The sequence below is a fragment of the Protopterus annectens genome, chromosome 1.part2, assembly GCF_019279795.1.
Source record: "Protopterus annectens isolate FY-2018-M chromosome 1.part2, PAN1.0, whole genome shotgun sequence".
Lineage (NCBI taxonomy): Eukaryota > Metazoa > Chordata > Ceratodontiformes > Protopteridae > Protopterus > Protopterus annectens.
In genome coordinates this window covers 1,236,087,574-1,236,114,823 of record NC_056727.1, presented here as the reverse complement: position 1 = coordinate 1,236,114,823, position 27,250 = coordinate 1,236,087,574, and the positions used below count along the sequence as shown (strand labels likewise).

The 27,250-nt window shown below is 45.2% G+C and overlaps 1 protein-coding gene across 3 annotated transcripts in view; it reads left to right on the top strand.

Moving 5' to 3' along the window:
* The window catches only part of EYA3 (EYA transcriptional coactivator and phosphatase 3), a 1,396,180-nt gene that overhangs the window by 1,163,814 nt on the left and 205,116 nt on the right, over positions 1–27,250 (top strand). The window lies entirely within an intron of this gene.

Sequence of the window (27,250 nt, the reverse complement as noted above, 5' to 3'; positions counted from 1 at the left end):
TCAGTTTATGCCTTTCCTCCTCTGCCTCTCCTCTCCAAGGTAGTACTAAAGATCAAACAGGACAAGCAAGGATGATACTGATTGCACCAGACTGGCCACGCCAACACTGGTACCCTCTCTTGCACAGTGTGTCACTGTTGGCCCCATGGCACCTGCCTCAGACCCCTACCCTGTTGTCTCAGCAGGTGAACCAGATTCTGCACCCTCATCTTCAAACCCTGAACCTAGCAGCCTGGCTAATTACCTAATCTCTCCTTTGCCATCTCTCAGTAAACCAGTGATGGATATCATTTTTAGAGGCAAGGAGGCCTAGTACTAGAAAAACCTTATGCTGAAAAATGAAAAAGATTCTGTGCCTGGAACCAATCTCGAAGGATGTGCACAGCAGTGCCCAACTTACCTCAGATTCTACAATACTTAACTGAGATGCTTTACAGGGGCCTTTCTTTTTCCTCCGTCAAAATTCACGCCTCAGACATTTCAGCTCATAACACAGAACCTCCCCTCTTCTCTCATCCACTGCTAAAGCTGTTCCTCAGAGGGGCCAAACATTTAAGACCAGCCAGGAGAGCCCCAACTCCAGCCTGGGCCTCAACTTTGTTTTGGAAAAACTCACTCTTCCTCCATTCGAGCCAGCTGCTATAGTGCAGATTTAAAATTCCTTTCTTGGAAAACAGCCTTCCTTTTAGCAATCACGTCAGCAAGAAGGGTATCTGAATTACAGGCCCTTATGGCAGTGGAGCCTTTCATCATCTTTCATGCGGACAGGGTGTCCCTCAGAACCAATCCCTCCTTCATGCCCAAGGTGATATCCAATGTGGCTCTTAATCAGTCCATTCATTTGCCAACCTTCTTTCCTAATCCAGAGAACAAGGGGAAATGGATACTGCACTCCTTAGATGTGCACAGACAACTTAGATTTTACTTGGACAGGACTAAACCTCAAAGGAAATCTGAACTGCTGGTGGCATTTGCTGCAGGGGCAGAGGGGAAGGCTATTTCAAAGCAAACCATTTCTAAATGGTTAGGCAATTGCATTAATTTCTGCTATAAGCACCATGGAAAACTTATCCCACAGGGGAACAGAACCCATTCAACCAGGGCTGCATCTACCTCTACAGCCTTTCTCAGAGGTGTTCCTACCAGGGACATCCTAGAAGCTGCTACCTGGAGTTCTGTACATACCTTCACCAAACATTACCATTTGCCAATTTTCTCTAAATCCAGAGCTGGCTTTGGCACTGCAGTCTTGCAGGGCCTTATAGCTGATCCTAATGCTATCTAAATTCCTCCTCCCGTCCTTAGCTTTGAGAATCTACCCACATTGATGACTGCAACAGTGAAACATGAAGAACATAGTACAGTTGTGTACATTTACCATAAATGTAGATGTTCGAGTGTATTCACTGTTGCAGTCCTGGTTACCCTCCCTCCAGCCCCCTGACTTTTTTTGGCTATACCTCTACTCTCCTTTACTATGCTTAAAAGCTTTTTGGTGTATTTGCTTTTTTATTGGAGTTATATCCTTGTATATATTTATATTTATTTTATTGCTTCCCATTGTTGGGGGCACCTGACATCTGGGGCAAGAAAAACTGATGTAATGGCATTGGCTGCATGTTTTATACCCCTGACTACCTGAAGTCATGGAAGAAGAGAGAGCAACCAATGCAGGACCCAAGACTTTGTTAATCAGGCCGACTGAGCTACTGCAAGCAGATAACCCAAATGTGATGACTGCAACAGTGAATACAGTCGAACATCTACATTTATGGTAAGTGTACACAGCTGTACTTCCTCTGTAGCCCTAAAGGATGCCTACTAACACATCAAAATGGACAGGAGCCCTAAACGGTTCCTTCATTTCATGCTGCATGCCAGCCATTACCAGTTCAGATTGCTTCTGTTTGGTTTCACCGTGGCCCCCAGGGTGTTCAACAAATGCATAGTGGTTGTCTCCGTGCATTTCAGGCAGCAAGGATTCCATGTGTTTTCATATCTGGACGACTGGTTCCTAACTGCTCCAACCAGGCATCTGCTTGTTCAAGCCAGGGATTGTCTGTTACAGCTAGCCCCCTGTCCAGGCATAATGATCAGTACACAGAAATCCTTGTTGCAGCCAGTACAAACCATAGACTTCATAGGAGCACATCTGGACATGACTTCAGCACTGGCTTATCTCACTCCCTACAGGATTACAAGTTTACGATTACATATCAAACAGATTCTAGCTATCCCATCTCCCACAGCAAATCTGGTGCTCAAGGCTTTGGGCTCAGTGGCAGCCACAATAACTTTGCTACCTACAGCATGCCTACCACATGAGTACAACAGCGGACACTAGCAGGCCAGTGGTTGTTATATAGGCATCCCTTACCTCTTTCGATCAAACTGTCATGGGTATGCAGAGACTCCTTTCTTTGGTAGCTTATTTTCCCAGCGTTCACGCAGGGATGGCCCTTTGTTGTTCCCCCTCCCAATGCCACACTGACTACTAACTCTTCCTAGAGGGGGTCGGGGGGCATTTTCTGGGTTTGATGGTCCAAGACATGTGGACCCCCCCAACCCACAAAAGACCAAATTTATATCAACATCCTGGAGATGCAAGCAGTCCTAGCATTACAAGCACTACACAGCTTTCTTCCTCTGGGGACTAGTGGAGTAGTCAGACAGTAGGTCTGTAGTCTGGTACATCAACAAGCAGGGGGGACCAGATCTTACCCTTTGTGTTGAGAAGTGATGAGAGTGTGGCAGTGGGCGAGCTCTTCCAACCGTTTACTTACAGAAAAACACATTATGGGGGAGACCAACATCCTGGCAGATGGGCTCAGACAAGTTCTTTTGATGCCTCATGAGTGGTCTCTGAATCAGTCAGTGGCAAACATAATTTTCCTCAAATGGGGTCAACCCTGCTGCGATCTATTGTGTCCCCCTTCAACAACAAATGCAAAAGTTTCTTTGCCCTGATCCCTCCACAGAGACAGTCACCAAGGGATTCTCTGGTTCATGCTTTGCCCCCCCTCCCCGGGTCTGCTTTATGCTTTACCTCCAGTTCCCTTAATTCCCCAATTCCTGCAGAAAGAATGCAGGTTGAAGAGCAAAAGTTATCCTTATTCCCCCTTCTGACCTCGTCAAATCTGGTTCACCTTTGGTCTTATCTTATTTGCCCGCCGATGACTCTGGACCTGGTTCTAGATCAACTGTCTCACACCTCAGGGCATTCCGAAAGTTTTGGATTGCTTGGCTTCCTTCTTCCAAAGTGGAGCCAGCTACTCTACTGTGAAAGTCCAGCTAGCAGCTGTTTCCAGTTTTCATACTGGAGACAATTCATAATTTCTGGCTTCATCTAAACTTTACTTCCCCCCACTCGCGATCAAAGATCCCACTCCTCCATGGGATCTGACCCTGATTTTTACAAGCTTCCTCCTTTTGAACCTGCGGCTAAGGCTGACTTGAATTTTTTTTTTCCATTGAAAACAGTTTTTCTGATGGCTGTCATCTCAGCAAGAAGGGTTTCAGAGCTTACAACCGTTTCTTCTAAACTCCCTTATCTAATCTTTCACAAAGATAGAGAGAGACTGTGTACCAACCCATCTTTCTTGCCCAAAGTAGCTGCAGAAAATAATATAAATCAATCTGTCTTCTTGTTTTTTTCTGCCAGTTTTCAAAACAAAGGAGAGTATATGCTTCACCTTCTGGATATTCATAGGCAGTTACATTTTTACCTGGACAAAACTAAATTTTGCAGAAAATCAGAACAGTTGTTTATAGTTGTTTCTGAGGTAAGGAATGCCAGAGCTGTCACCAAGAATTTTTTTGCCAAGTGGTTGAAAGATTTAATTTCCTTTGTTTACTCTTCCAAGAACAAGCCCTTACCAGGAAAAAAATCAAGGCTCATTCTGCGTGGTCTATGGCAAATTCTCAGGTCTTTTGGTCTAGTGTGTCTATTGAGGACATTTGTGCAGATGCAACTTAGTCAAATTCCCATATTTTGTCACACACTTTAAGTTGGACGTTATCTCCAGGAATAGAACAATCTTTGGCTCTGCAGTGCTCTGTAACACCCTTCTACGAGAGCCATCCTTGGGTTATTGTAGCTGGGAACTCTGTGCCACAGGGTGAGAAAGAATAACCGGTAAAGAAGTTATGTTCTTACCATAACGGTCCATCTGTGTTGTCATTGCATTCTTCCTCAACCTTCCCTTCCTCTTTCCCCCTGTTCATGACTGAGAGATTTGTTGGATGACTTCATAGGAACCACAGTTTCTGCTTGAGCTCCTGACCTTTATGCTTTACCTTTGATTCATTTATCTTTATAGGAGGCATCTTTGTTTTAGTAAAATTGCACGCGTATGTACAGGGTTGCTGCAAACTCAGTCTGATGTAGGTTGGAAAAATGAGGCATTATGTGTAGGATGGGAGGAGCTCGAGCATCGATTTTTCAGCTTAGAAAACGTCCAAGTAGGAGCCAGGGGGTCAGATCAAAGACCCACAGGTTGAGGAAGGATGTAGTGACAAGACAGATGGAACGTTATTGTAAGAACATACTTTTTTCTACCCCCCCCCGACCTTCTCTATAAACCAGAAAGGTGGACAAGAAGCTGTAGTTCCAGACGTCTCCAGGGTTCTCTCCAGACACCTTTGGAGAAAGACACCCCCCATCCCCCCAGGCAGAGGTGGGAATTCTAATATGGTTGTCATCACCCATGATGCAGAGGAGGCCCAGAAAATCAAGGCTTTAGGGATCCCTTCTCTTTAAAGCTTTTTCAGCAGTTCTGAGCGGTTGCCTGACTGCTACATTCTGGATGCAGCTGAAGGGTGCTCATCTCTGCACCTAGAAGACTGGACATCCATCACCAAAGATGTCTGGGTGTTGAGAATTATAACCAGAGCCTATTCCATTCCCTTTATTTGCTTGTCTCCACCAATAAAAGAAAATTCCCAATGTTCCACCTTCACAAAGAAATGTGCCAGCTATAGAAATAAAAAAGCTGCTAGACAAAGGAGTCACCCAGGATGGTCCCGCCAGACCAGCAAGGATTTGGCACTTACTCGAGATTGTTTTTAGTACCAAAAAAGAATGGGCCCTTTGGCTGGTTTTGGACCTGTGCCACCTCAATCAGCATGCCAAACGCAGAAGATTCTGGATGGTCATGGTACAGTCCATCCTCCTCATAATGAGGCAGGACGACTGGATTTGCTTGATAGACCTTTGAGATGCGTGCTACCACATCATGATAGAAAAAAAAAGAACATTTCTTTACTTTTGGCTAAGGTACAGTTACTTCCAATTCAGAGCCCCGTCCTTTACTCTCACCACAGCCCCTGGGTGTTCAGCAAGTGCATGGCAGTGGTCACAGCACATCTTAGACTGCAAAGCTTCCGAGTGTTGTCCTACCTGGGTGACTAGCTCATCACTGCTCCCACCAGGCCTCTTCCAGTCTAGGCCAGGAAGTACCTGCTCCATCTTTGCTTGCTGTTGGGCATAACAGTGAATCAGGACAAATCGCATTTTTCTCTGGTACAGACCTTTGAGTTTACAGGAGCTTGCTTAAGTACCATCAACACAGATAGCAAGACTGCTGATGAGCAGACTGTCCACCCTGCACATCCAGGCCCTACAGCTTCTTTCCTGTCAAATACCATTGGCCAGAGTGGTCCTTCAATTACTGGGGTCTATTTTGGCTTCCATTACCTTACCCCCTTGCCAAGATATTACATGAGAGTTCATCAGTGAACGCTGGCAGTTCAGTGGCCCATCAGATATTAGCTCATGAGTTTTTGGCTTCATTTAACAACATTTGTAGGACTCCCATAAAGTGGTTGGTCCAATCTCCAGAGTTTCCCCAGAGTCAACCTCCCCCTCCCCAAACCATGATGACCATGGATGCCTCCCATCTAGAGTTGGGGGGGTATTACATGTGAAGGTCCAAGGCATGTGGTCCCCATCAGAGGCCAGGCTTCATGTCACTGTCTTAGAGATGAGGGCAGTCCTCCTAACATTGCAGGTGTTTCTGGAAGTCCTTCCTCTAGGGATGATTTCTGTCCAGACAAACAACATGTTAGTAGTCTGTTACATCATTGAACGAGGGGGAGCAGGTTCCTACCCTCTGTTTCAAGAACCATGAGAGTGTGGCATTGGGTGATGTCTTCCAGCTGCTTTCTAACAGCAAAACAAATACCAGGAAAGTCCAGTGTTACAGCAGACAGGTTGAGCATAGATTCTGCTTCCTCAGGAGTGGTCTCTCAATCCAGTAGTGGCAGAACACATTTTTTATCAGTGGAGTGAACCATGCTACAGTCTTTTTGTGTCTACCTTCAACTCCAAAGCAGTAGGCTTTTGCCATGATCCCTCCAGAGGGGAAGTCACTGAGAGATGCAATAACACATGTTTAGCACTCAAGTCTCCTATGTCCTGTGTGCCTCTCTTCCTGCCCACTGATTCTAAAATATTTACAGAAAGGCCTGCAGAGGGAAGATCATGGTCATCCTCATTTCCCCGTCTCACCTTTACAGGTGTGATTTCCCTTCCTCTGGCCTCATTTGATACACCCGCTTTGAGTGCTGTAACCAAGAGTAAGAGGAAAAGATTTTCCATCTGAACCTCCCAAAGGAATATGGATCCTTTCTCAGCTCCTCCTATTCCAGCTGTTTTAGATTTCTTAATGTCTATTTTTCACAACAGGGTCAGTTACTCTGCTATTAAGTTGGCTGACATTTCACACTTTCATTTTGGAGAAAACCATTCTACCTTCTTATTCCCCAAAACTATGTAAAACTTTCTTGAGAGGTACTTTTCTGCTTAGGTCCCCCGCATTGAGGGGTCCTGCTTCTCCTTTGGGATATAACTGTTTTGCATCAAGCTTTAACCCAGGCACTGTTTGACCTTGCTGCCATGGTGGACATTAAGTTTTTGACCTGGAAAACAGTTTTTGCTATTACTTCAGCTAGGAGAGTGTCTAAACTTCAAGGTCTGTCTTGCAAATCTCTGTACATTGTTTCACAGGAACAGGGTGTCCTTACGAAATAATAATCTTTCGTACCAAAGGTAGCTACAGAGACCTCTCCTAATCAATGCATCAGTCTACTGCTTTTCTTTCCAAATTTTATGAATAAAGGACAATATATGATGTCCTTCAAGGATGCATCTGCAGTCATCACATATGGGTTGTCCTGCCTCAGGCAGCCCTTTGGTCGGCCGGATTCCAAAGTCTGGGTCTGGCCTCGGCTGATGTCGCACTTTCCCCGACGTCAGAGCGTCTGGGGTATAAAAGCATCAGCCGACGCCATCTTCCTCAGTCTTTCTTGCCGTGTGGTGCCCGAAGCAGAAGCAGTTCGCAAGTGCCTGTCGGTCAGCTCCTGTGATTCAGATACCGAAGACTTCGAAAAAGCTAAGTACCCCGTTGGGGACTCTTTCTTGCCTCAGCCGATGTCAGATAAAGTTAATAATTGTTTAACCTGTGGCGTACCTCATTGTGCCAAAATTCAAAATGCTGACACTACAGCAACTCCTTCCCATGCTGGGCAAGGGGTCTTGGCTGGTGACTCTAGACCTCAAGGAGGCATACCTGCATGTCCCTATTCGACAAAGCTGCAGAAGACACCTCAGATTTCTTGCAGAATCAGAGCATTATCAATTCTCAGCATTGCCCTTTGGCTTATCTACTGTGCCCAGAGTATTCACGAAATGCCTGGCATCAGTAATTGCACATTGCAGACTTCAGGGGATTCAAATCTACCCTTATCTGGACGACTGCCTAATACAAGCGGACAGCAAGCAAACTTTGTTAAAGGACTTGGACTATGCCATCCACCTGTTACAGGCCTTGGGATATACAGTCAACATCCACAAATCAAGACTGGTTCCATCCCAAAGAATAACTTTTCTGGGTGCAGATCTAGACACAACCACCCAGATGGCTTTTCTAACAGAAGAAAAACAAGAACAACTACCAGTTTACTTTCAGAATCTCACAAGACAAACTCAGATGACTGCAAGGAAAATCCTGCAGGCCCTGGGTTACATGGCATCTTGCATTCTTTTGATTCCACAAGCAAGGCTTCATATGAGGAAATTGCAATGGTACCTAAGAAGTTTATGGACTCAGCACAGTCACAGCTTAGAAGCTCTGATCCCACTCATTCCTTGCCTTCAAAAGGAATTCCTGTGGTGGGCTCAAGCCTGCCGGTCGAACAGCGGGCTGCCCTTCAGCAAGCCAAGAGCCAACCAAACCATCACCACGGACGCTTCAGACCAAGGTTGGGGAGCGCACATGGAGGACAGATGTATACAAGGACTATGGACACAAAGAGAGCTGCACATGCACATAAACCAAAAGGAATTGCTGGCAGTGATACACGCAATCGAGGCCTTCAAACCTTTCCTTCAGCAAGGCCACCTGCTCATAAGGACAGACAACACCACAGTTATGTGGTACATAAACAAGCAAGGAGGCACCCAGTCCTACCCTCTTTGCAGACTGACAATGAACTTATGGGAACTGGCATTGAAACTCAACATACAGCTACAGTCCCAATTCGTGCCAGGGAAAGACAATACACTGGCAGACAGCTTAAGCAGAACTACCATGGATGCACACGAATGGATGCTGCACCCAGACATCTTCTTACAAATCACACAATCATGGGGAAGGCCGGAAATAGATCTGTTCGCTTACCCCCTAAATCATCAACTGAAGAAATTCTGCTCAAGGACATACCACCCACAAGCATGGAAGGTGGACACTCTCTCTTTCAGCTGGAAAGCTCTAACAGTGTATGCTTTCCCACCTCTTCCACTAATGACCAAGGTCCTACTGAAGATCAGGACAGAGCAGCCCAGAGTAATCTTGATAGCCCCAAACTGGCCAAGACAGCACTGGTACCCACTGCTAAAGAGCTTGTCACAGACAAAACCATGGCCTCTCCCCCTATGGCCACTCCTACTGACACAGCACAATTTCAGGACTCTACACTCCAACCTGAAAACCTTGCAGCTAACTGCCTGGAGAATACCATGACTACTCCTCAGGGTAACCTATCCCAGAGAGTGAAGGATATTATTATGGTAGCTCGCCGACCTTCCACAAGGAAGGCATATACAGCAAAATGGAAAAGATTTCACACCTGGAACACAGCAAAGGGCCTAGATGTGACTGTGATGAATATGGCATACACACTGGAATATTTGGCAGAATTGTCCCACAGTGGCCTGTCTTACTCTTCCATCAAAATACATGCCTCAGCAATCTCAGCAGAATACAATCTAAATCCACCTGTCTTCTCTCACCCTCTACTAAGACAGTTTCTAAGGGGAATCAAAAACATTAATCCTCCAAGGAAACCACTTCTACCTACTTGGGACCTGAATTTCGTGTTGGAAAAACTAATGCTACCTCCCTTTGAACCAGCAGCATCGGCAGATGTACAGTTTTTGTCTTGGAAAACTGCCTTCCTTCTGGCCATAACCTCAGCAAGAAGAGTATCTCAGCTGTAAGCTTTAATGGCGGTGCAGCCATTCCTCATCTTTCATCAGGATAGAGTTTCTTTGAGGACCAATCCTACTTTCATGCCAAAGGTGGTATCCAGGGTATCTTTGAACCAAGCTATTCATTTGCCTACATTCTTCCCACAACCTCAAAATAAAGGGGAGAGACTTCTGCACACCCTGGACATACACAGACAACTACGCTACTACTTGGACAGAACTAAAAGTTACAGAAAGACTGACCAGTTGTTTGTAGCATATGCTGATGGGGTACAAGGAAAAGCAATTTCCAAACAGACAATTTCGAAATGGATAGGAAAGTGCATTCGTTTTTGTTACTCCTTTCATGGAAAGACTGTGCCAGCTAACATTAGACCTCATTCCACGAGAGCCACAGCCACCACCACAGCCTTCCTTAGAGGGGTGGCTACCAAAGACATTTTAGAAGCTGCTACATGGAGCTCCGTGCATACATTTGCCAAGCATTACAGTTTGCCTTTATACTCCAGATCCAGAGCAGGTTTTGCCACGGCAGTCCTGCAGGGTATCTTAACTACACCATCCTTCACTTAGTACCTCCACCCCCAGTTTGGCTATGGTATTCTACCCATATGTGATGACTGCAGATGCATCCTTGAAGGACATAGTACAGTTTTGTACCTGCCATAAATGTAGATGTCCGATAGGTATGCATCTGCAGTCAGGTTTACCCTCCCTCCTACACCTCTGTGGTATTCCTAGGGTGCTTTCCTCTCTTTTAGCTAGCTGGGGGAATCTATTATGGTGTATTTGTTTGTATATACATGTATATATATATAATTTTGCAAATGTTTGGAATTTTATTGCATTTATCCAAATTTAGCCTTCCTAGAGGGCACCTGGCATCTGGGGCAAGAAAAACTGAGGAAGATGGCGTCGGCTGATGCTTTTATCCCCCAGACGGTCTGACATCAGGGAAAGTGCGACATCAGCCAAGGCCAGACCCAGACTTTGGAATCCGGCCGACCGAAGGGCTGCCTGAGGCAGGACAACCCATATGTGATGACTGCAGATGCATACCTATCGGACATCTACATTTATGGTAGGTACAAAACTGTACTTTTCATTTGTTGGCTGTGCATCGACAACTGCGTTTCTACCTCAGTCGTACTAAAATATTCAGAAAGGCACACTAGCTTGTTGTCTCCTTTTCCAAAGTCAAGTTAGGTTATGGTGTTTCAAAAGTATCCTTGGCTAGATGGTTAGCTGACTAGTTCTTATGTATATAAGAAATAAAGGTTTGACAATGCACAAACCTGTCAAGGCTCACACTACTAGATCTTATCAGCTATCTCAGCCTCCTTTTCAAGGGCATCAATTGATATTTCTGCTGCTGTCACCTGGTCTAAAATTCACACCTTCATTTATCATTGTAAGCTGGGTGTACTATCCAGGGAAAGGGAGGCTTTTGGTTCAACTATCTTCCAGAACATCCTTCCATAAGACCATCCTGAAAGCTAAGTAGCTGGGCACACTGTTGAGCAGACAGCAATTAGATATGAAATTCTGTACTTACCTTAGTGCTAGATCCCTGTCTGATTCCATCCTTCCTCAACTTCCCCTCCCTCCATCTCCCTTCATTTCATGTAAGAGTTTGTTGTGTGCTTCTGGTATGACAGTATGACCTGCGATTGATCAAGATATTGCACTCTTACAGCTCTAGAACAGTGCTTGGTCTCAAGCATCCTTTATACCCTGGGAGTTGGTTATTTTATTTTCCTTTATTGAATCTTTATATGGCTCTGTCATGGGGTTGTGGACAAACTCAATCTGAAGTAATCTTTGGGACATGAGGAAATTATGAGTAAGGAGAGTAACCTGAGCTGTGGATCCTGAAGTCTAAAAGCAGCCGAAGTCTGATCAGAGGACCTGCCCGTTGAGGAAGGACGGAATCGGACAACACAGATCTGTCATTATGGTAAGTGCATCACTCATGTCAATGGGGTAAATACAAAAGTTATCAACCCTATGAATATACTTTCTTCTCCTCAAATTATAAGTTGTATTCAAGGAGTGATGAGATATTTGTTTCTAAACAGTACGCATACATGTTTAGGTAGTTTAGCATTGTGCTGATTGTTTCAGACCTGTGGTCTCTTGCTAAACAAGTCATATATAAGTACAGATATTCAGCCTAAACTCCGGGGAGCAAATCTGGTGTAAATTCAGTGAGATAAATTCAGCACTCCGATACCACTCCCCCAGCCCTATTTAACAGGTTATGGGGATAACATGTTGGAGTCTATAAAAGCAGATTTAAAATTGTATAAGCAAGAGAAGCAGGTTAAACTAAACTTCGGTCTTAGATTGCAGTTACTCCATTCTGACTTATGTGAAACTCAAGCAGGGCTGATTATTGGACACTTTGAAGTGTTGAACAGGCTAGACTCAGCCAAGAAAGTAGTAGACAAGTACATGAGTGATCTAATAACTCGGCAAATGGTTACTTCACCAAAACACATACTTCAGACATTTGCATTGTTTTATGAGAGCTTATATGATGAGCAAGTTTTGACCAATAATACAGATCTGAAGACCAATGCCTTGCCTCCCTCCTCCTCCAAAGACTAATGATAGAGCTAAAGGAACAGCAACTGTCTTTTTTTTTGCTGGAAAAATTAATTTTAGTTGCTGAAGTCATGGCCCATGATTAAACTCCAACGTCCAGATGGAACCCTGATAGAAATTTACTAGAAAGGGAGACATTACTTCAAAATGTTTTGGGTTTAACAGATATTCTCTTATTTTAATAAAGCACTTCCTCTTGGAAACCAGCTGCTTTGTTGGTAAAATACAAAGATAAGGACCCACTAAACATGACCTTCTGTCTACCTATTTTTATCTTGAATCGTGACCACAAAACTTTTTGCTGCCCTGTGAGCCCATAGAACAGCTGCTTTACTCTCAAATTTAATTCATCTAGATGAGACAGGTTTTGTTACAGATTGCACCACCTTCAACAACTTAATCAGAATGGTGCTGGTGATAACAAAATGCTTCCACTTTTATAAACATCCATTGCTGCTGTTCAGTGTAGTTGCTGAAAAGGTCTTTGACAGAGTTTAGGTAATCCTGTTTAAAGTCCTCTAGAATTCATTTGCTTTCTCAGATGACTTCCTTAATTAGTTCTTTGTTATGATGCTGCTACATGAATCAAAATGGTCTCTAAATTATCATTGAAAGTCTCTCTGCACAGAGGTGCAAGGCAGGGATGACCACTTTCCCTTCTCTTTGCCTCTTACCTTGAGCCTTTAGCTATGATATTTAGAAATATTTTACTACGTAGATGTAAAATATCACAGTACTTTTTTTTCTTGTATATGATTTACTGATATACTTGGATAAACTGTAGAAGGATGTAGACCAGCGTTTTAGGGAGCTGGAATCGTACTTCTCAGATGTCCAGATTTTTGCCTCATATTTTTGGTCTGTTTTTAAAAAATTGCAGCTTTCTGGCAATCATTAGCAAATAAGGGACTAAAATCAGAAAATAATGAACGTTTCAGACCTCATTCCCTTCAAAATATTTATGCTAATGCAAAACCTGTTTTTCTATCAACTTTCAATGTTTGTAAGAGCACTATTTAAAAATTGTCCCTATTTTTGGGCCTTTGTCCCACCATTATTTATGGCTTAGTCTAGATTTCTTGCTCTAAGAATTTGAGGGGAATGGAAGTTATTTGGTGAGATCTCTGGATTTAAAGTTAATCCATCTAAAGTGGAGTTTATTAAGTTTGAGTTATATAGCCTCTTTCTCTCTGGTGATGAAACATTCCTTCTTGGAAGCACCAAACAAAATGACATCTTGAAGTGACACTTGCTGGTACTTTACACCTCAGTATTGCTAGCATAGTCCAGTGTTAACATAAAGTACTTGCAATTCTGGGGCAAAATGCACCCTGACATGCAACAAAAAAAAAATCTTAGCTATCAAATGGTATGTATTAACTCTTGATCTTGTGTGCATTTCATGGTCTTAAATACCCTGCACAGGACATTCCCACAACTGTAAGAGCTGCATTACATCTTTCTTATGTATTGGGAAAAATATTAAGTTCACAGGTAAGTACTAGGCTATCTGCCCAAGGGCATTTATAAGCCTAGCCAGAATGTGTTGGCTTTCACCACCCCCTTAGATTAGTTCCCTGTGCCTCTGTCCAGCAGAGCCATTAGGTCCCTGCGCCACTGTCCAACAGAGCCATTAGGTCCCTGCGCCACTGTCCAACAGAGCCACTGCAGTGATCCCCAAGGTAAATTTTCTATTTCCCATCCGCCCATCAAGGTTTCTCTTGAAAAGTGTCAGTGAGGGGCTCTGCCTGATGTATATTGGAATCCTGTTCCAAAGCATGGGGAGTCTCTGGGATAGGAATCTATCCCTCCAGCATGTCCTGTTTATCATTGTGGTGAAGTTTATATCTCTAGAGCGTGTGGCTCTCCGGGATTTGTTTTTTTTTTTTAGCTGGAGCATGTCCATCAATTCTGGGTTGGACATGGCCTTGTATGTCAGGCAGAGATCACCTCTGAGTAAGCGGTATGCAGCCAAGTACAGCTGGAGTTTCTTGAGTCGGGCTGCATAGGGCATCTGTTTGAGACCAGTAATCCTCTTGGTGAGGTACTTTTGTGGTCTTTCCAGCTGTTGCAGGTGTCTTGTAAGGTACGTCCCAAATGGCTCGTTGTATTCTATGATGGGTCTAATGAGTGATGAGTACAGGCACAATAACCTCTTTTGTTCTAGATGCAAACCCTTTTGTGATTAGGTGGGCCACATAGAAGGATTTTCTAACCACCTTGGCAATATGATTATCAAAGGAGAGATTACTATCTACTTGGGTCCTCCGATCCCTTATTACATTTTCTGTATTTAGGGGACTACCACCAATGTGGTAGTTCGCGGGTACTTTCTTTTTTCCAAAGGGGATGACTATGCACTTTTTGGCATTTAGCTTGAGGCCATGATTTTGACACCAGGTATCCGTCTCAGTGAGGGTGTCTATCAGCCGGAGAATCAATTATGGCCCCTAGTTTGCAGTAGTCTGCAAACTTGGTCAGCCATAGTCCTTCTATGCTTGCCTGTACCTCTGAGAAGTATGTACCGAACAGGAGTGATGCTAGGACTGAGCGCTGGGGGATGCCACTTGTAACCGGTTTAGAGTCTGCAACTCTCAACATGTGGGTTCTATCCATGAGCCAGCTGGCAACCCATCTCGGGACGTAGGGGTTTATGTTCAAGCTGGTGAGCTTGTCTATAATACTAGAATGGGGAATGGTGTCAAAAGCCTTTGTGAGGTCTAGGTAGGCTGTGTGGACCTCCTTTCCCTCGTCTAATGCCTTGGTAACTGTCTCAAAAAAGTCCACCAGGTTTAGGAGGCATGATCTGCCCTTAACAAAGCCAAACTGGGTAGGGTCCAAGGTTTGGAGGTTCCCAGTGTCTCTGTTAATAATTTCCATGATGATGATGCGTTCTATAGCCTTGCAGATCAGGCTAGTCAGGCTTATAGGGCGATAGTTCCCAGTGTCCGTTGTGGCTCCACCTTTGTGGAGCGGGATAACTGTTGCTGTGCGCCACTGTGTGGGTACGTAGCCTGTAGAGAGGTTGAGTTTGAACAGTGTGTTTAGGTGAGGGGTTAGTTCATTTTGGAGCTCTTGTAAGACACAGCCTGGGACACCTTCCGGTCCCATTGAAGCTGTGTTTTTGGCTTTGGATAGGGCTGTTTTAACTTGTGTGTCGGTGATTGATGGGGCCCTACATTCTTCTGGTATGGTTCTGGGCCCTTTAGTGGGTGAGAGGGGGGTGAAGTTTGCACTAAACCTGTCTGCCAGAATGTTGGCAATATCAGTCAGTTCAGTGTATTTTGTGCCATTCTGCACTAACTCGGAGCAGATCTGAGAGTTTCCTCTTAGATTCTTGACATAACTAAAGAATGCTTTGTGGTTATCTTTGGAGTCATTGGCAATTTTTCTTTCGAAACTAGCGTTGGCTGATTTAATGAGGGATCGTAGTTTCTTGCTGATACTGATCAGGGATGTCTTTGCTTCTTGGGATTTTACTCTCTTCTGTACTAGTTTCCTCCTTCTGTTGTATAGCTTGTTTATGGCAGGGGTCCACCAGACTGGTTTCCTTTTCTTGGAGGAGTGAGTCTTGGTTTTACTTGGGATAGCACGATCCATGCATTCCTGCAGATGCTCATAGAGTGCCTTTGTAAAGGTTTCAGCAACTTGGACAGCATTGTCCTTTAGCATGGGGGCTGTGAACCTTTCCACCTCGGTCTTAAATAACGTGAAGTTTGCTTTTTGAAAAGTTTTTCATGGTGGTTTTCTTGATTGGGGGTGGGGCAGAATGTGGATATCCAGAGTGATTAGTCTATGGTCTGATCTAACCAGCAAGGGGTTGACCTCCGGTGTGGAACACTGGTCGCCCATGTTGGTGATGACCAGGTCCAATATGTTCCCTCTGGTGGAGGTGTTGACCAGTTGATCCAGGGCATTCGAGTTTATAAATTCTAGGAAGCATTGGGCAAGGGATTTAGTACTCGAGTAGTTATCCCAGTTTATGTTTGGGTAATTGAAATCACCCAGTATTAGGGTGTTTGGTAGGACCTTTATTTCCCAGTGTCTCCAGAAATGCAGAATGGGGGTCCTGGGCCATGGTGGGTGATCTGTAGCAAGCTACAATTTGGATTGCAGTTTTGCCCATTGTTAGTTGCACATGGATGATCTCTGATGCATTGTGCTGCACCACTAACCTGGAGGTGTGGGTATCCTTGATGAATATGAATACACCCCCACCTTTTGTGTTTCGGTACTGGTGCTGTGGCCGAAAGGTATGGTATGAGTTATAGCCTAGTAGTGCTGGGGTGCTCTCAGGAGCCTTAAACCAGGTTTCTGTTACTGCACAGATGTCAATGTTCTCCATACTGAGGAGTGCCTCGAGTGCGTGCGTTTTGAGGTATAGACTTCTGGCATTGAATCGCATTACCCCCAGATGTTCTTCAAGAATGCAACTGCAGTCATAACATGTGGGTTGTCCTGCCTCAGGCAGCCCTCGGTCGGCCGGATTCCAAAGTCTGGGTCCGACGTCGGCTGATGTCTCATTTCTCTCCGACGTCAGAGCGGCTGAAGTACATAAGCATCAGCCGACGCCATTTTCCCCAGTCTTTCTTGCCGCGCGGTGCCCGAAGCAGAAGCAGTTCGCAAGTGCCGGTCGGTCAGCTCCTGTATTCTTCGATACCGAAGTCATCGAAAAAGCCAAGTACCCCGTTGGGGACCTTTTCTTGCCTCAGCTGATGTCAGAAATTACTGAAAAAGTTAACAATTGTCTTTGTTGTGGTAAACAAATACCTCATAAGGATTTCCACTCTTACTGTCTTCCTTGCCTGGGCCCAGACCACGACGTCTCGGCCTGTGTAGCCTGTGCTCGCTTCAACAAGTGCACTCTCAGGCGCCGGGCGGAGTTTGCTGAAGACTTTTTTGCCGATAAATTTGCTTACACCATGCCGTCGGATCTTCCGACATCGCAAACTCCCAAAAAGCGAAAAGACCGGGACCGACATCCTCGGCCCGCGTCTACCACCGACTCCACGCCAAAACCTAGCGCGAGTGCTCCGGTTCCCTCTGAGATGGTCTCTCCACCGCTCCGAACCAAAGACACCGCATTACCGACGACTCCGATTCCAGACATCACTCCGCCAGTTATCGATTTTCCTCCGGATACCGAAACCGAGGAAATGCCCGAGACCATTGCTGTAGACAAGGTCACTCTTGCACGTGGAGCTGCCAGGCCTCCTATGGCCATGTCTATTAAGGCCTACACTAGGGCTAAGGCAGCCAGCAAAACAAAGCATATTACTTCTAAATCCTTACCTCAGCCTACTCCAGAGACACAAATTATGTCCATGGCTGCTGATTTAATTTCCATGATTAGAGGTTCACAGGCCCATCCTGAGAGAGGATCCCAGCCTCCTTCTGATAAAAGGCCCAGGGTTGAACCCTCTGAACCTATTCCTTCAGATGAAGACTCTGAGGGCTCTGTCCACTCTGATAGCCAGGAAGAGCTCTTCCAGACCTATGAGGACTCGGATGCAGAAGATTCCATCCCCTCGGCCTCCCCTCCTGAGGATATTTCTTTTGGGGAAGTTCTGCACACCATGAGGAAACATTTCAAGTGGCAGGGTCAGGAATATTCTGATTCTAGGAAACGCCTGAGGACTTTCCTTAAGAAGCCCCAGCACAGGCCCTTAGCTATTCCTCCTGTACTTGATGTTCTGGATGATCTATATTCTGACTCTAGTGCTACCCCTGATTCTCTTCCTCCTGCTCCAGCCAAGCCAGACAGGTATTACAGGGTCCCAGAAACTCATTCCCATTTATTCAGGGCCCATTCTGCTGATTTGGAAACTGTTTCACAGGGACCTAAAGGAGTTTCAGCCTCCACCTCTAAAAATCCATTGCCCTCCAACAGGGAGGCCAGGTCATTAGAGAGATGGGGTAAAAAGGTTTACACATCCACTACCTTATCTATGAGAGCTTTAAATTGCCTTTTTCATATGTTACAATATCAGGATTACCTTTTAGAAGATTTACAAAAAACTTTAGCCACTCCTGATCCTTTAGACAGGAAGACTTTGCAGGAAGCTGTACATGACACTCAGCAAGTAAGCAATCACTTCCTGCAGTGTGGATATGATGCACTGGAAGCTTCATGTAGGGCAGCTATGACAGGGGCAGTCATTCTTAGACATGCTTGGTTAAAAGATCAACCTCTACCAGATCATGTAAAAGCAAAACGTCTGGATGCACCTTTGGAAAAGAACAAGCTTTTTGGTGCGAATGCTAAGGATGTGTTAAAGACCATCGAAGAAAAAGCAAAATCAGTTCAGACGGTGAAAGATTTCCTCCAAGTTCAACCCCCCAGATTCAGTAGGAATTGGCCTTCTAAAAACTGGTCCTTTCCTAGTACAGAAAAGTTTCAAAGGGGTAAGAACAGACATGGCCGAGGAAGAGGCCAATACAGAGGCCCTTACAGGGGACGACAATGGCAGCCAGGAAACCAAAGAAGTGACGCAGGGGTTTCACCTGCCCCACAACCACAATCTCAATGACTTTCCTCTACTACCGCCTACCAGGGAAGAAATAGAAGCTCCCTTGGGCGGGAAATGATCTCTGTTTGCAGAAAATTGGCACAGACTGACAAAGGACAAATGGATTTTGGACATTATAGACCGAGGGTACAGGTTTCATTTTCATACCTTACCAAGAAAACAAGGCATGCCAAACCTACCACAAAACCAGAGGGCAGAGGCTATCAAGCAAATCACTCTGCTGACTCGGATGAAAGCAATAGAACGAGTTCCACAACAAGAACAAGACCAGGGGTTTTACTCAAGACTGTTCCTTGTTCCAAGAAAAGAATCTCAATGGAGACCAATACTGGACTTGTCCGCATTAAACACCTTTCTCATAGTACCAGAGTTCAAAATGCTGACTCTACAGCAACTCCTTCCCATGCTGGGCAAGGGGTCTTGGCTGATTACTCTGGACCTCAAGGAGGCATACCTGCATGTCCCTATCGGACACAGCTGCAGAAGATACCTCATTGCCATTTGGCTTATCTACTGCGCCCAGAGTATTCACAAAATGCCTGGCATCAGTAATTGCTCATTGCAGGCTCCAGGGGATACAAATTTACCCGTACCTGGACGACTGCCTCATACAAGCGGACGACAAATTGATGTTGACAAAAAAACTGGATTATGTCATACGATTACTTCAAGCTCTGGGATACACAGTCAACTTCCAAAAGTCAAGACTGCAGCCATCCCAGCAAATAATCTTCTTAGGAGCCAAACTAGACACAGCCTCTCAGATGGCTTACCTGACAGAAGACAAGCAAGAGAAGTTAACTCATTACTTCAAAGGTTTAGCAAAACTCACCCAGATGACTGCAAGGAGATTCCTACAGGCCCTGGGTTACATGGCATCCTGCATTCTCCTGGTTCCATTAGCAAGACTACACATGAGAAAGCTTCAATGGTACCTAAAAAGCATTTGGTCTCAACACAGCAACAACTTGGAGACAATCATACCGCTCATTCCATGCCTACAAAAGGAATTCCTATGGTGGGCCTCGGTGAGCCAGGCAAACACAGGTATGTCATTCAAAAAACCACAGATAACACAGACCATGACTACAGACGCCTCAGACCTTGGATGGGGGGCGCACATGGAAGGCAGGTGTATACAAGGACAATGGTCTCCAAAGGAAACACATCTGCATATAAACCAAAAGGAATTGCTGGCAGTAATGCATGCCATCGAGGCTTTTCAACACCAACTCCATCAAGGCCATTTACTGATACGGACAGACAACACCACTGTGATGTGGTACATAAACAAGCAAGGGGGCACCCACTTTTACCCCCTTTGCAGACTGACAATGCATCTTTGGGAGAAATCACTGAGTCTAAACATCCAGTTACAAACCCAGTTTGTTCCAGGAAAAGACAATGTGTTGGCGGACAGCCTAAGCAGGAATTTCACAGATCCACACGAGTGGAGGTTACATCCGAAGGCCTTCAGACAACTCACTTCGACATGGGGCAAGCCAGAAGTGGACCTATTTGCCTCTCATCTTAACCATCTTCTACCAAAATTCTGCACAAGGACATACCATCCAAAAGCTTGGAAAATAGATGCCCTCTCATTCAACTGGAACTCCCTAACAATCTATGCATTTTCACCTCTGCCACTGATGACCTCAGTATTACTAAAGATCAAAGCAGAGAGACCCAAAGGAATCATAATAGCTCCGGACTGGCCAAGACAACACTGGTACCCACTACTACGGAGCATATGTCACACCAGGAGGTGGGCCCTTCCCCAATGGCCTCTACTTCTGACTCAACACAACTTCGAAACAGTGCATCCAAATCTACAGACACTGCAGCTAACAGCCTGGGAGATCCCATAAATAACTTCAGCCTATCTCTCTCCAAGGAAGTTCAGCGGATACTAACAGAGGCTCGAAGACCATCCACCAGAAAGGTTTACTTAGCAAAGTGGAAAAGATTCAGCAATTGGAATACCGGCAAGGGACATGATGCATCATTGTTGAACATCCCACTCATCTTGGAATATTTGGCAGATATGTTAAAGAACGGCCTCTCATATTCTTCCATAAAGATACATGCATCTGCTATTTCAGTTAGATACAACACTGAGCCTCCTGTTTTTTCACACCCTTTACTAAGGCAATTCTTCAGGGGAATCAAGAACATTAAGCCACCAAGAAAGGCCCCAGTGCCAGCCTGGGACCTCAATTTTGTCCTAGAAAAACTGACTCTACCTCCATTTGAGCCAGCAGCTTCAGTTGACTTGCAATTTCTCTCATGGAAGACAGCTTTCCTGTTGGCAATTACATCAGCAAGAAGGGTTTCGGAGCTACAGGCCCTAATGGCAATACCACCCTTTATTATTTTTCACAGAGACAGGGTTTCATTAAGGACCAACCCTACTTTCATGCCAAAGGTGGTATCTAGGGTTTCTTTAAATCAAGCAATTCATCTGCCTGCTTTCTTCCCCAATCCTGAGAACAAGGGGAAAGACTGTTGCATACCTTGGACATTCACAGACAACTTCGTTACTACCTGGACAGAACCAAGGCCAGTAGGAAGTCTGAACAACTTTTGTAGCTTACGCCTGCAGTCCAAGGAAAAGCAATTTCAAAACAGACTGTTTCAAAATGGATTGGACATTGCATCAGATTCTGTTATTCCTTTCATGGAAAGACTGTTCCAGCCAATGTCAGACCACATTCCACCAGAGCTACAGCCACCTCTACAGCATTCTTAAGAGGGGTGCCTACTAAGGACATTCTAGAAGCTGCTACATGGAGCTCCGTGCATACATTCTCCAAACACTACAATCTCCCTCTATACTCCAGATCCAGAGCAGGCTTTGCTTCGGCAGTCCTGCAGGGTTTGATTGCCACACCATCTTTTCCTAGAGCATTCCTCCTCCCCCAGCTAAGCTATGGTATTCTACCCACATGTTATGACTGCAGTTGCATTCTTGAAGGACATAGTACAGTTTTGTACCTACCATAAATGTAGATGTCCGATAGACATGCAACTGCAGTCGGATTTTCCCACCCTCCATACCCCTCTGTGCCTAGGGTCCACTCCTATCCCTGTTTCTCTTAGCTGGGGATATCTGTTATGGTGTATTTGTTTTATTGCTCATTTATTTGTTTGGAATCCTGTTTTTGTCTTCCAATTTGATTACAGCCTTCCTTGGAGGGCACCTGGCATCTGGGGCAAGAAACACTGAAGAAAATGGCGTCGGCTGATGCTTATGTACTTCAGCCGCTCTGACGTCGGAGAGAAATGCGACATCAGCCGACGTCGGACCCAGACTTTGGAATCCGGCCGACCAAGGGCTGCCTGAGGCAGGACAAACCCACATGTTATGACTGCAGTTGCATGTCTATTTGACATCTACATTTATGGTAGGTACAAAACTGTACTTTTTTGGTTACTTGTGCTATTTATGGTGGTGGGTTTGTCTTTTGAGCCTTGCCTAAAAAAGGCACTGTGGGGCAGCAAGAGCCTTGGCCAGTATTAGAAAGCCTAAGGGTGACAGGTGCAAGCCATCTCTTGCGAAGCAACATGGCTTGTCGAGCATGTCATCCCAGGCGGACAGATACTGGATCCCCTTTGAATGACACCAGAAACTTAGCCAATTGTTGAAATCGATCATTTTTTCTTTATACTGTGGCATCATTCTTGGTGAAGGCAGGATGCTACTCAGGGTTAGAGTCATACCAGCCTGGGCTACATGATCAGAGAGCTCTTCCATGTCTGTTTTCATGTAATTCAGGGAGGTACGTCTCAGGTCATTCACACCAACATGGATAATGACAGAGTTGTATTAGTACTTGTTCTGGAGTGACCTGAGTGCTTGTGTTATGTGGCAGATCCCGGCACCTGACAGGCAGCTAACTGTAACCTTCTCCTTGTTCAGCCTAGTTAGTGGGACATCAGTGTGCCTGACTATAGAGTCGCCTATTACTAGTGTGTCAGGTATGTTATTTTGCGTTAAGGGCTGTGATTGCGTGGCACACTGATTATGTGAAGTATGTGTTTCATGGTTTGTGATGGGGTGTGGAGGTTGCTTGGATGTCTGCTTTAGAGGTATCTGTTGCTTTTGCAGATTTTTATTTAGAGTCTCCGAGTATGTTTTCATGTATTCATGTGTGTTATTTGCCAGTGTTAGTTTTTTAGGTCTATGTGAGACTGGTGGTGTGTTGCAAGTATTACCCTTCTCCTCTTGACTGTCAGTTCCAGTCTTGGGTTGAGAGAGCTTTGCCTCCAGTTTGGCTGTATAATTGCATCTCTCTCTTATATTAGTGTTTGGTGGTAGGAGGAGAGGGTTGTCTGTGTACATGAGGCAGTTGTAGCATTGCCTCAAAATGCCCAGCTTCACCAAGTTGGACTGGAGACTACACCGGAAACTGCCCTTTGGATATGACTGAATAGGTAGAGTAAGCTGTTTTTCTGACTGGCTGGTGGGGACGAACAGAGAGCCTTGTCTTTCTGGACAGTATAGGGGGGTCTAGTGCTAGGGTTAATTAGTGTTTGCTATGAGTTTTAAGCAAGTGCTTGACTGTGAAATGAATGGTTTGAGTGCTAAAGTTGAAGGTTTGTCTAGTTCCAAGGGAAAAATTGAAGAGTACACTTAGTGGAGCCGAGAATAGTTTAACTCTAGCTAAACGGCACTGCCCGGTGCACAAAACCACACAAATGCATTTTTTTATAGCATGGAAGTGGAAGATAGAAATTAGCCCAAAATGGCCAATAAACTACTAACTTCTGGGCTGAAACCACTCCTCCAAGGACAGATAGGCTGCTCAAAGCTCCCCTCTCTCACAGGTGAACAGAGAAACTTCCTTCTATCCAAGTAAGGTATGGGCAACACAGAAACTTGTAACTCACCCCTGGATTCAGCAATAACCTGAAAACTGGACTATACTAGTTCAGAAAACCAGAGAGCACCCCAGCACTACCAGGTTATACCTCATATCATGCTTTTCGGCCCCAAAACCCGGACCGAACCAGAAAAGGAGGGGGAGTTTCCATATTTATCAAGGATATCCATACCTCCAGGTTAGTGGCAGTGCACAAAGTATCAGAGACCATCCATGTGCAACTGACAGTGGGCAAGACTGCTTTTCAGTTTATAGCATCCTACAGACCACCCTCTCAAAGTCAGGAATCCCACTCGGCTTTCCTGAAAACATTGGAGAACACTAAGATCTCTCCGAACACCGTTATGTTGGGCGACTTCAACTACCCAAACATAGACTGGGAGCATTACTCAAGCCCCAGCACCTTAGCCCAAAGGTTCCTGGAATTTATAAACTCAAATGCTATGGAACAACTAGTCACCACTCCCACAAGAGGGGAAAACATACTAGACCTGATCATTACCAACATGGGGACTCTATGCTCCATACCAGAAGTATATCCCTCATTGGTAAGATCAGACCATAAATTAATTTCACTGGATATCCACATCCCGACCCCACCCCCAGCCCAGAAAACCACAGTGAAAAACTTCTCAAAAGCGAACTTCACACTTCTCAAAACTGAAGTGGAATCCTTCAAGACCCCAGGGCCAGTGGAAACTACAGCCCAAACTGCAGAATCCTATATAAACGCATTCTACGGACATCTCCAGGAATGCATGGATCATGCTATCCCAAACAAAATCAAGACCCAATCATCCAAAGGCAGGCGTCCAGTCTGGTGGACCCCAGCCATAAATAAACTGTACAACAGAAGGAGGAAGCTACTACATGATAAAGCAAAATCCCTAAAAAGGAAGGCATCTCTGATCAGTACTAGCAAAAAATTACGATCCCTCATAATCCTCCAAGGCCAGCTTCGAGAGAAAATCCTCCAAGGCCAGCTTCGAGAGAAAAATTGCACAGGACACTAAAGACAATCATAAGGCTTTTATCAGTTATGTTAGGAACCTGGGATACAACTCCCAGACTTGTTCTGAGTTGATTCTAAATGACAAAAAATACACTGAACCCACAGACATCGCCAATATCCTGGCAGACAGGTTCAGTGCAAACTTCTCCCCCCCAAAAGAGCAAGTATCTATCCCGGCAGAGTGCAGCCTCCCAAACATCTCTGATGCTCAGGTGAAGGCCGCCCTCTCCAAAGCAAAAAACACTGCTTCCATGGGACCAGATGGCGTCCCGGGTTGCGTCCTACATGAACTCCAAGAAGAACTAATCCCTCAAGTAAAACTGCTGTACAATCTCAGCCTCACTACAGGATATGTGCCCAAAGAATGGTGTACAGCAACAGTGGTCCCACTCCACAAAGGTGGCGCCTCTGTGGACCCTGGAAACTATCGCTCCATAAGCCTGACTAGCCTAGTATGTAAGGCTATGGAGAGGATCATCATGGAACTCATAAACAAAGACATTGGGGACCTACAGACACTAGATCCTACACAATTTGGCTTCGTCAAGGGCAGATCCTGCCTTTTGAACCTGGTCGACTTCTTCGAAACAGTCACCAAGGCCATAGATGAAGGGAAGGTAGTCCACACAGCCTATCTGGACCTCGCAAAGGCATTTGACACAATACCCAACTCGGGCATCATAGATGAGCTATCCAGCCTAAATATAAACCCCTATGTCACAAGATGTGTCGCAAACTGGCTCAAAGACAGAACCCACAGAGTCAGAGTTGCTGCAGCCATGTCAGACTCGAACCCGGTCACAAGTGGCGTCCCACAAGGTTCTGTCCTGGGACCTCTCTTGTTCGGTATTTACTTTTCTGAGGTACAGGCCAACGTGGGAGAACTATGGCTCACCAAGTTCGCAGATGACTGCAAACTGGGCGCCATAATCGACTCTCCAGCTGACACAAACATCCTTCAAAAAGTTCTCGCAGAGACGGATAACTGGTGCCAGAGCCATGGTCTAAAGCTAAATGCCAAAAAGTGTATAGTCATACCCTTTGGCAAAAACAATGTGCCCACAAATTACCACATAGGTGGTAACCCATTAAGTACAGAGAAAGTAATTAGGGATCTGGGGACCCAAGTTGATAGCAATCTCTCCTTTGACAACCACATTGCCAAAGTGGTTAGAAAGACCTTCTACATAGCCCCACCTCATCATGAAAGGATTCACATCTAGATCAAGAGAAGTAATCGTGCCCCTTTATTCATCCCTCATCAGGCCCATCATAGAATACAATGCCCCCTTTGGGATGTACATTACCCAACACCTGCAGCAATTAGAAAGACCCCAAAAGTACCTCACTAGGAGGATCAAGGGACTCAAACAGATGCCATATGCTGCTCGGTTAAAAAAGCTCCAGCTCTACTCAGTTGCATACCGCCTACTTTGAGGCGATCTATGCCTGACATATAAAGCTATGTCCAACCCAGAATTAATGGACATGCTCCACCTCAGTAAATCTAAATCCCTTAGAGCCACGCGCTCGAGGGACTTGAACCTCAGCACAGAAATAAATAGAACATGCTGGAGGGACAGTTCATTAGAATTAAGACAGGATATGGAAGGCTATCTGCAGCAAGTTTGAGGTATTCATGTGGAAGCTGGTCAGGGGCAGTGATAGCTCATTTTACCCAGCCTGGTAGTTAAAACTGAACTTTCTGTACCCTGGATGACTGTGCTCACTGTAGTAGATGCACAAACCAGGAGAGTGACAGAAACGCTGAATGCTACATTCTTGGTCTACCGAATGAAATTGTGACTTTCTTGTTTCACTGTTGCAGTCCTGACTATTGAGATCTCCCACTGTGGAAGCCCCTCCACCCATCTGACTACCAGAGCAATTTCTTTCCAGCTCCCAGGCTGGTGGATGCCCTGTCCAACGTCAGTACATTTGGGTGTAAAAGGTAGTCCGTCTGCATTATGATACAAGTATTTTCTTGCCCCGGAGCCTGAAGCTGTATTCAAGTAGGTTGGTCAGTCCGCACCAGAGACAAATGTCAGACAAGATAAGTACCCTGTTGGAGGACTTTCTTTTGCTCATGTCAGATAAAGTAAACAACTGTCTCCGTTGTGGAAAGCAGATTTCGCACAGAGATTTTCATTGCTTTTGTGTTATTTGCCTAGGCCAAGATCACGACGTTGTTGATTGTCAGTTATGTGCACATTTTAATACTAGAACAATTAGGAGTAGGGCAGAATTTCTCGCTAGGTCCCTTAGCCAACAATCTTCCATGGCATCTGTCAGTTGTACCGAATCCGATCTACTTAAGCGAAAGAAGATAAACAAAAGTTTAGATCCTCGGATGAGTCAAGTTGCAGCCTGCTTCTCCTTCCAGGCTTGTGATGGTTGAACAAGGTGAAGAGCTTTCGCAGACCCCTTTTTTTTGTGATCTGGTGACTCAGGCCTCTGTCAAGACTCCAAGTACAGCACGCCGTTGGCTCCATCCACCTCTACACAAGCCACTGACATTAGCTTGGTGGTCGGGTCCAGGGCTGCTCTGCAGGTCTTGGTTTCTGAGGAGTGTGTTCCACCCACAGATTCTACAACTAGGCCTCGGCCCACGCCAGCTCCAACGCATTTATTTTAGTCTTAGGGGACAAGCCTCCCGTATCAGACACCCTTAAGCCTAAGGCCATAGCTACCTTTAAGAAAGCCTGTGTCCCTAGACCTTCAGTCAGGCCCC